The 9,921-nt window shown below is 44.5% G+C and overlaps 1 protein-coding gene across 1 annotated transcript in view; it reads left to right on the top strand.

The window, feature by feature from the left end:
* The first annotated feature begins 681 nt into the window (after positions 1 to 681).
* The window catches only part of LOC142150512 (phospholipid scramblase 2-like), a 33,384-nt gene continuing 24,144 nt past the window's right edge, over positions 682 to 9,921 (top strand). Inside the window, exons 1-2 of the mRNA XM_075205709.1 lie at positions 682 to 749; positions 7,713 to 7,755. The gene's annotated coding sequence lies outside the window, so the exon portion shown is untranslated. The remainder of the gene's footprint in view (positions 750 to 7,712; positions 7,756 to 9,921) is intronic.

Raw genomic sequence — 9,921 nt, 5'->3', positions numbered from 1 at the left:
ACCCAAAGCTTGAATGGAATCTTACTGCCTGCATTTGAGCTTGGCACACCCTTACTGTACATTGACTATGTGTACATAGCTTCCAACATTCAGAATCCCGAAAGCGGGACAACATACTCCCCACCCACCCAAACGCCACTCAGTTACGCCCAAACTCACAAATGGCCAGCCTGCCCTCTTTGATGGTCAAGTCGATGGGTATGAATATGATATCCTGACCCACCCCCTGCTGTGATAGGCCGATATTGGTAACGTTTGACAGGGGTCGGGGCCTAATAACGCAATTCAGCAAGTATGGCCAACATTGGCAAGTGTAGCAGGGAACGTGGTGACACCATCGCATCACTTTAGCCCTGCCCTGTTGCATTTTGCAAAATTGCATGAAGGGCGGGGTTTAACAGCACAAATCACATTGTTAATAGGCAAGTATGAATTTTGTGCCTTCAGACAGTTCCTGGGATTCCAAGTAGAATTCTAATATCCATAATAATTTACAAAGGGAGTATATTATTCCTTATTGATGGAGAGATCTCCCCCTCTCAATAGTTTATGTTAAGTCACATCTTTCACAAACCAGTTTTTCGGGTTTAGTTAGTTGACCTGCACAGGCCATTGCTTGGCCAGGTCTCCTCCCACAGAGGCTTTTGTTATATTTCTCTTTCACTGACATGGATTCACTAAGAAACATCTCTTTATTCTTCCTGCTTCATGGAATTGCATAAATAATCCTGGCTTCAAAATTAGGCTGAGTATGAGCTATTATAATTCTTTAACACGGGGAACATAGGTAATTGTGTTGTGTTAGTTTGAGCTGTATGTAATATTGTTAGTAACTTAGGGCCTGATTCATTAAAGAAAGTAAGTAAAAAAATTGAGTAAGTGTTGTCCTGGACAAAACCATGTTACAATGCAAGGGGTGCAAATTAGTTTGTTATTTTGTATATGAAGAAAATACTGGCTGCTTTTTTCGTGTAGGACACAAATACATGATAGCTTTATTTTTACGCTGACATTTGAAGTTGATCTAGGACATGCCCCTACCCAACTATATATCTGTCCCCACATTTTAAATTTACCTCCCCCTCCAATGCAACAAGGTTCAAAATTATTCAATTTCTTTTTTGCTTTAATCTCCTTACAGAATCAGGCTCTTAGATGCATAGAAAATGGTTGTTTTGATTGGAAATGTTTACTTAGATGGGAAAGATAGTTTTTGGATTAGAAAGTGAAATTGTAAGTGATAAATAATAGTGTTTGATTACTTAGGAAAGATAACATGGTACTTGTAAAGACTGTTTGTAATGTGTGTTTTTGGCATAGTTGCCAACATTGGCAGGTTAAGTTCCGGGAGGTCCGGGGGTCAGGTGAGCGTGTGGGGGCGGGGCTCGAAGAAGAGCGCCGTTAGCCCTGCCCCCAAAGCTGTCACCACTTTTCCCGTCCAATAAAACAAGGGGGTGGGGCCACAATGACGCGTCCGTGACGCCGATAAGCTCCGTCTCCCCATTCAATTTCCACCGTCGCCCGGGAATCGGGAGAATTGCCCTCTCTCTGACCCAGATTTCGGGAGTCTCCCGGATATTCCGGGAGAGTTGGCAAGTATGGTTTTTGGTTCAAAGATGGCTAGATTGACGTAATGCTGTTTAGTTCTGGAGAAATTGAGTTAATGTAATGGCAAAAGTTTTCATGTGAAATAGGTGCATACTTGCCAACTCTCCCGGAATGTCCGGGAGACTCCCGAAATTCGGGTAGGTGTCCCGGACTCCCGGGAGAGCAGGCAAATATCCCGCAAACGGCATCTTGCTGTCAAAATGATGCTATTCGCGGTGAATTACGTCATTTTGACAACGCCCCCGTGACAAAAACGCCATCCAACCACGCCCCCCTGCCTGGGATCTCCCGGAAAGAAGTTTAAAAAGGTTGGCAAGTATAAATAGGTGTAATGTGGACAATATGTAATGGCTGCTAGACAAACATATTTCTGGTGGACTTGTAAGTATTACATTGTTACTTTTTTGTCTAATATATTCACTGTGTTGTGTAATATGCTTGTTACATGGTTTTACACAACCAGAGATCGCTATCCCACACTATGGAGAGGGAGACTGGTAACTACAGCAGTTTTGCTTATTGTTTTTGTGACCGTATCTCACCCCCCTCGCCATGTGTTGTATAGAATATGGCCGAAGCAGCCCAGGGTGTTAATGGCCATTCCCCCGGCGGTGCTATGTGCAGAATGTAGAAAATGTAAATCTTTAACGTTTTTTAAAATGATCTCAAAATGATTATATTCACTGTATGGCATTACTGCTGCAGGAGAAGCAGATTCCCGGTGCTACTAGCGCCGAAGGGGTAATGTACCGACGCTGAGCACCTGGGGGTAAATGTATCAAGCTGAGAGTTTTCTGGTGGGTTTGAAAAGTGGAGATGTTGCCTATAGCAACCAATCAGATTCTAGCTGTCATTTTGTACAATGTTCTAAATAAATGATAGCTAGAATCTGATTGGTTTTTCAAACCCGCTGGAATACTGTATAAAAATGTGTTTTAGAATGTATTTTACATAAAAGATGTGATTACATTTAACCATACTTACCAACTTTTCCTCATTGGCTTCAGGAAGATCCCTGGGGAGATGTTGGTGTGGGGGCTTGATGAATCACATAATTTTGGCCCCGCCCCCTAAACGATTGTCACAATTTTGGCCAATTACAGCAAGGGGTGGGGCTAAGATGACACAATATTTGCACCATTAAGCCCACCCCGCCACTTATCTATTGCGGGGGCGAGAACCGGGAGGTTGCCCTGCTCTCCCGGGAGCCCGGTAGGTCTCCCAGAAATGCGTGAGTCTCCCGGACATTTCGGGAGAGTAGGCAACTATGTGTTAAAGAAAAGCAGCTAATGAATCTCGACAGACTGAAGTGTCTTTTACATTTCTGTCTACATTATTGAAGTCATGTTGTCTTACCTGTCAGTCTTTGATTAAATCTTGGTCTCCATAAAAATGGCCACCTCCATAGGCATCAATACATGGACATAGGACACAATTTCTGAACTGTATCATCATGCCACAGATGGCGAAGCCAATTGCGTCTTGTACTGGTTCAGCATCAGGGAGAATGCCAGACTCTTCAGGGAGTGAGGGAGATCACCCCTATTTCAGGGAGAATCCCTGACATTCAGCGAGAGTTGGCGACCATTCATTTAACCCAGGGCTTCCTCTGGTAGTGTTTAGCCATGGGAACCAGAAAACCGTGGTGCTGGAGACTTTCCTTGGTGGTCCCTTGGGGCCTGTAGGAGCAGACCCTGAAACAAGCTGCTGAAAGTAGCTGCTGCACTTAATGAAGTGATTAAGAGAAAACCGTGCCATCCTTCCCTCCCCCTGCTGCTTTATACCACAAATTGCGGCATTGAGCGATGGGGTGCGGGTCTGCATTTACGCGATTCGCGTGGTCACATTTCCCACCCGGTTGGTACCAGGATCTTCCCCATACTTGCCAACTCTCCCGGAATGTCCGGGAGACTCCCGCATTTTGCGAGAGTCTCCCGGACTCCCGGGTGAGTGTGGCAATCTCCCGAATTCTGCCCACTTCACTAGGAAGTGCCCAACTTCCTAGTGAAGTGGGCAGGATTTGCTCCCAAACGCCGCGATTCCCGGGGAATCGCGACATTTGGCCCCGCCCCCGCGGTCAAATGACTCATTTTGCGTCATGCCGTCACGGGGACGGGTCCAAAATGACGCACATTTTGGAGCCCCACCCCGTCACGCCCACCTCCCATGACAGGCTCCCGGAAACCAACTATTCAAAGTTGGAATGTATGATCTTCCCTCCGGGATCTCCTGGCAAAATATTGGCAACAGTGCAATATGTGAGAACAGTAAGACTGATTCATGTGCAGGCTGAGTGGTGGATTGGTTAAAGGGGCAGAGGGCTGGATTACCCCCTGCCAACAGGTGTGTAAATAATATATATAAAAGGCATTTAAAGGGTGTACCATCTTGTACTTCTGTTGGGATCATCCCAGCCACAGGGGGTGTGTATCAGTCCTAGTAAGAGCACTGACCACCATTCTGCTTACAAGATGCTGCATGAGGTTTATTGCCTGTCATCTTGTGACCTACAGATAAGAGCGTACCCTCTAATCCATTTCCCGACTACCTGTGTTGAACCCAGTCAACGCTCTACCCGCTACCCTACAGTCCTGATCCACAGTAAGCGGTCAGGAGGAACTAGCAGCAGTTACTGGCAAAGAGGCGCTGCAGCAGCTACACACACCACCCAGAAGTAAGAGGTTCCAGGTGCCGGTGAAGGAGCCTTGTGGTGGCAGTAACTACTCTCCTACAACTAGGGCACAGTTGGCACTTGCAGTCGGTGAGTAAGACAAGGTCGCAGAGTCAGCCCACACTGTCACGTTATTATCACATTATTAATACTATTTTAGCTCCTTTAAGGTATGTTCTGTATTAAAAACAGGGAATGTTAGTTCCACATATTGCAATACATGCTGAGCTGACTAACTCACATCCAAGTCTTCCCCTTCTGGCCTACACTAAATATAAACATGAATTCAATCTAAATTTTAACCTGATTACTGCTCTGCTTTGTAACTGGGCTGAGTGAGTCTGGCATGCACACATCTTTTAAAGGCAAGTACTCCCCAAGCAATAGCAGCTATTAGACACTTATGGATTACCTGAAACAAATTGGATAAGGATTGTAATGCACCCAATCCCGTCCATATCCTCTCCAAATCGACAACATTTGTGTAAAACACCATCTCCGTTCTAGTAAGCTCCGCTTTTTTCAAAGCCGATATTCTGGACTGTCCTGCCAAAATAGGTAGAGTTGGGAAGTTTCGGGGAGCTAAACAATGACACAAATCAGTTAGGAGTGAATTTTCTATGGTCACCGCTTACATTATTTTTCCACACAAAACCTGTGATCATTTTCGTGGAGGAAATCTCCCAGCAGCATATTGCAAGAGGCTTCAACAAGCCTGCAGATTGTGCAGTTGGCTTTAAAGTAATTAAAGTACTGCATTTAAGTCATATGATTGGATTTAAAAATGGAGTCAAAAGTGGTCGGTGGTCAGAAATTATACACAAATGAAATCAGGTATGAAACATACTCTTTTTATTTGATGTATTTGCACTCTTCCTCTATCCCTCTGTACTCAACCACACTCCATTTAGCTGCTTTATTTCAAACGTTACTCCTCTCTCCTCTAGGAGATTTCAGAGGAAAAATTAAGTTGCAAATGCAGGGGGAGATAGTGACACAGCGATTCTTGTCAATTTGACCCCGCCCCGTGGCGCAAAGCCGGAATCTTGTCATCTTGCCACTGGGGTGGGTACAAAATGATTCAGTTTGCGTTATCGACGCCCCAGTCCCGCCTACTTCTCTAGGGAGTGGGCAGAATGCAGGAGGATGGTCTGCTCACCTGGGAATCCTGGAGAATTAAAAAAATTAGTAATGACGTGAAACATAATCACGAGTTGACAATGGAAAATGTACTTCTAATTGAATTGCACCCTCAGCTCACGCTTTTTCTTTTGTGTAATGTGCATTGTGCAGAGGATGGTGGGGCCATAACGCATATCTATTTACCAGAGGACGCCCCCTCTCCGCTCGAATGGCCACCAGTGTGGTTAGTGGTGATGTTGACCTTTCTTGAGTGGTCATTGATCAGATAAGGTGTATCAGATTAATCGGGCAGCTGGAGAGAAAGCAATACACACACAGTCTAGTAATTGCAAGAACTCTGATTTACTCAGATAAAAGATATCAGTTTTGAAGTTCGCCTTCTGTAGACCTATCACAATAACGCAGGCATATAATATATGGCATTATGCCAACGAATAGACAATACATATCTCAAGGCTAAGCAGAATACATTAGATATGGGTATAATGATATTATAACGTATTTCGTGCCATGACATCCACTTGACAATTGGAGAGGATGGTGACATGGAGTATGGAACGTCTAATGTTTCCATGCGAAAAATAAAAAGACTCTTCGCAATGACCCTATGGAGGGTAGGGGGAGAAGGCTGTTTCCAGATTTGTGCTATTGCCGCCATTGTGGCTAACATGATATGGCCCCATACATAACGGCGGTATTTTGGCAGTTGTTCAGGGTATAAATGAAGTAGAGCTAGAAATAGTGATGGCGTTAAGGTTATGGAGGTAACACTCCCGGCGAGGTCAAAGGGGCTGAATAATGGGGCACAACCAGAAAGCATGAATAAGGTCCCCCACAGCTCCACAAGTGCACCAACACAGATTCGAATGATTAGACCAAATTTTCTGAAGGCTGGCTGGAGTTAGGTAAGTACGATACAACAATTTATATAACATCTCCATGTGGTTTGTACGCTTAGACACAGTGCACAAATTAGAGGATTTCCCACTGATCCAGGGAGAAGGAAATATTGAGGTCTGTTTCCCACTTAGGTTGAGAGGTGTTTTTATGGATGGTGGAGATGGAAGAAAGGTTTTGGTAGCAGAAGGTGAATCCACCCTTGTAGTTACCCTTAGTCAGTTTAGTATAAAGATGGGGCGGAGGTGGACGCAGTGGTCCGTTTTGACGATGAAGGTCCCCAATCCAAAGCCGCAGCTTCAGGTATTTATAAAAGTCTTTAGAGAGAAGAGCATATGTGTCCTGCAACTGTGCAAAAGAGCAGAGCCCCCAAGGCCAAACAGATGGGCAAGGGAGGAGAGTCCTGTGTGAACCCAGCAAGAGATGTCACAATCCAGAAGTAGCGTAGACAGTGTGAGGATTGAGATGTTATTAGTCGGAAGGGTGAGGTCTGTAGAAGACTCTATGGTTCTATCCCAAATTTTCAGAGCATTCACCCTAGACATTAGGGAGTCAGGAGACTGAGGTCTCAGGGACTGTCAGGAGACTCCCTATATAGTGGGGAATCTTCTGGACTCCCGAGAGAGTTTGCAAATCTCCCTGATGCCGGGATGAGAAATGATGAGCGGAACCCATAGCGGTGACATAACCCGTGTCATTGCTCCGCCCACCGCGATATCACGTGCAGTGGGAAGCACACAGTTATATATTGCGTCATCAAGACTGCATCCCCCCTATTCGTATTTAGTAAAAATATTAACCACTTCTCTGCTGCCTCCTGCACAGATTCACGTGCAGCGAATCGTGTCATCATGCCTCCACCCATGCCCATTCCGGGGAGAGAGTAGGCCAGCATTCTGGAAATTGGTAGTTCTTATTCCTTTTAGAATAAAGTCACACACATTAATATGCATAACCACACCCTAAAATTATGCAGTGCAGTACTGTTTATTATCATTTACCGTGTCAGTTAGCTATTCCCCAGATAGGCGTCCGGATATTTTGCCCTAATGTTGGCAGCTATGCCCATTGCAGGACGAGTTCATCATTACTGTTAAATCTACTTTATATTGGAGTTTGTTTGCAACTGTTGCTGTAATGAAGCCTGCACTGTGATCCCTGGAAATATGCCACAACTGCGGTGTTATGACAGTTCTGGCAGTTGTACAAGTAATATGACGAAATGACACTTCATTGTGTATAGACGAAGAACAGAGCAGACAGTGGAGGGGGTACTGTACTGAGTGGCTGTTTTATTGGGCAGGAAATGGTTAGGAAAGGAGGGGGGTAATTATTCAGGGAGTGGTTACAGCAGGGACACAGAATAATCTCTGTATTTCTCATTGTTTCTCAGAGGACTGGGAGTCAGGATCAGAAGATCATTTCACTTCCTGCAGGTATTTATGTATCCATCTGTCTTTCACATACTAACTGATCCTATCTCCTAATCACTCACACACTGTGATAACAATGTAACAACAAGTGTCACCACTGTCACCTTACATGATACCTCTACTATAATATGTTAAAAGGGCTGCTCTTTTCAGACAAATTGTTGACCTTACATCTTCCATCTCCTGGCTAGCTGGTGAGTGGGTTCACCTGCACTTCTGCCTTATTACATAATAGCATTCATCCAGCAGAGATGGTTATTAGGCATAAGAGACACTTTCAAAACCGTTCTGTGAAATATTTGTCTTGTGGTGCATTTGACCCCAACATTTTTCACATTTTACTGGCAGAATTTGGACTTACTTCCTCTCAGTCCTCTCCCAATGACCCCACACAACAGAATGAACCGATCGTCGAAGCCAGCTCTACTCATAGACTATAAGCGCTGCAAAATGGGAATTGACAAATATAGTGTGGAGTTTATATGTTCTCCCCGTGTTTGTGTGGGTTTCCTCCGGGTGCTCTGTTTTCCTCCCACACTCCAAAAACTTACTAGTAGGTTAATTGGCTGCTATCAAATTCACCCTAGTCTGTGTGTGTCTTTGTTAGGGAATTTAGACTGTCATCTCCAATTGGGCAGGGCCTGATGTGAGTTCTTTGTACAGCGCTGCGGATTTAGTGGTGCTATATAAATAGCTGACTATGATGATGAAGTACGATAACGAAGTAAAAGCAGAACTTAAAGACATTATTAGAAGCACAGTGGTTTAGTGGTTAGCACTTCTGCCTCACAGCATTGGGGTCAGGAGTTCGCTTCCCTGACCATGACCTTATCTCTGTGGAATTTTGTATGTTCTTCCCGTGTTTGCGTGGATTTCCTCTTGGTGCTCTGGTTTCCTCCCACACTCCAAAAACATACCAGTAGGTTAATTGGCTGCTATTAAATTGACCCTAGCGTGTGAGTAGTAGGGAATTTAGACTGTCATCTCCAGTGGGGCAGGGACTGAGGTAAGTGAGTTCTCTTTACAGCTTATATTTATATGGCACCACCATATTACGCAGCGCTGTACAAAGAATATTTGTCATTCACATCAATACCTGCCCCATTGGAGCTTACAGTCTAAGATCCCTAACACACGCTATGTTCCACTCCAGTCAGCAGCCACTTAACCTACCAGTATGTTTTTGGAGTGTGGGAGGAAACCGGAGCACCTGGAGGAAAACCAAGCAAACACGGGGAGAACCATAAAACGCCACACAGATAGGGCCCTGGTAAACTCGTGACCCCAGCGTTGAGGAAGTAAACCAGTGTGCCACTGTGGGTGGAAACTTAAACCTGTGCAGGTGGCTTCTTACACTGTCAAACTCCATTTGTGCTAAACTTTGCCCTGATTTTGCTCACCATTACCCATTATATAATAATTTACTGTTTGCAAAAACAAGAGAAACAGGAAAATGAAGACTTGATGCTTCTACAAGTCTTTAGAATTTCCAGTCTTTTCCAAGCAACACCCTATGCAGATAAATGATACCATTTGGCCATGATTGTAAAGTGCAACTAACAAGCATCAATGGGATGTAATTAAATGTCTAACTCTTGGCTCAGTTATTATAACCTCAGAGGTATTATTTTATACTTGCCAACAGTATGAAATTGTGTGGGACTGTGATTTACATGAGCATTTACTACATACTTGCCAACTTTTCCTCGTTGGCTTCAGGGAGATCCCGGGGGTGGGGCTTGATGCATCACATCATTTTTGCCCCGCCCCCTAAACGATTGTCACAATTTTGGCCAATTACAGCAGGGTTAATATGATGTGATATTTGCGTTGTTAAGCCCCCCCACACACACACACTTATCTATTGCAGGGGCAAGAACCGGGAGGTTGTCCTGTTCTCCCAGGAGTTCTCCCAGAAATGTGGGAGTCTCCCGGACGTTCCGGGAGGGTAGGCAACTATGCATTAAAGAAAAGCCGCTAATGAATCTTCACAGACTGAAGTGTCTTTTACATTTCTGTCTCCATTACTGAAGTCATGTTGTCTTACCTGTCAGTCTTTGATTAAATCTTGGTCTCCATGAAAATGGCCACCTCCATTGTCCGTTGTCTGACCCTATTTCAGGGAGTCTCCCTGACATTCAGGGAGAGTTGGCAAGTATGATTTACTAT

The sequence above is a fragment of the Mixophyes fleayi genome, chromosome 4, assembly GCF_038048845.1.
Source record: "Mixophyes fleayi isolate aMixFle1 chromosome 4, aMixFle1.hap1, whole genome shotgun sequence".
Lineage (NCBI taxonomy): Eukaryota > Metazoa > Chordata > Amphibia > Anura > Limnodynastidae > Mixophyes > Mixophyes fleayi.
Note: the sequence above shows the minus strand (reverse complement) of the source record. Positions and strands in the feature narration are given on the sequence as shown.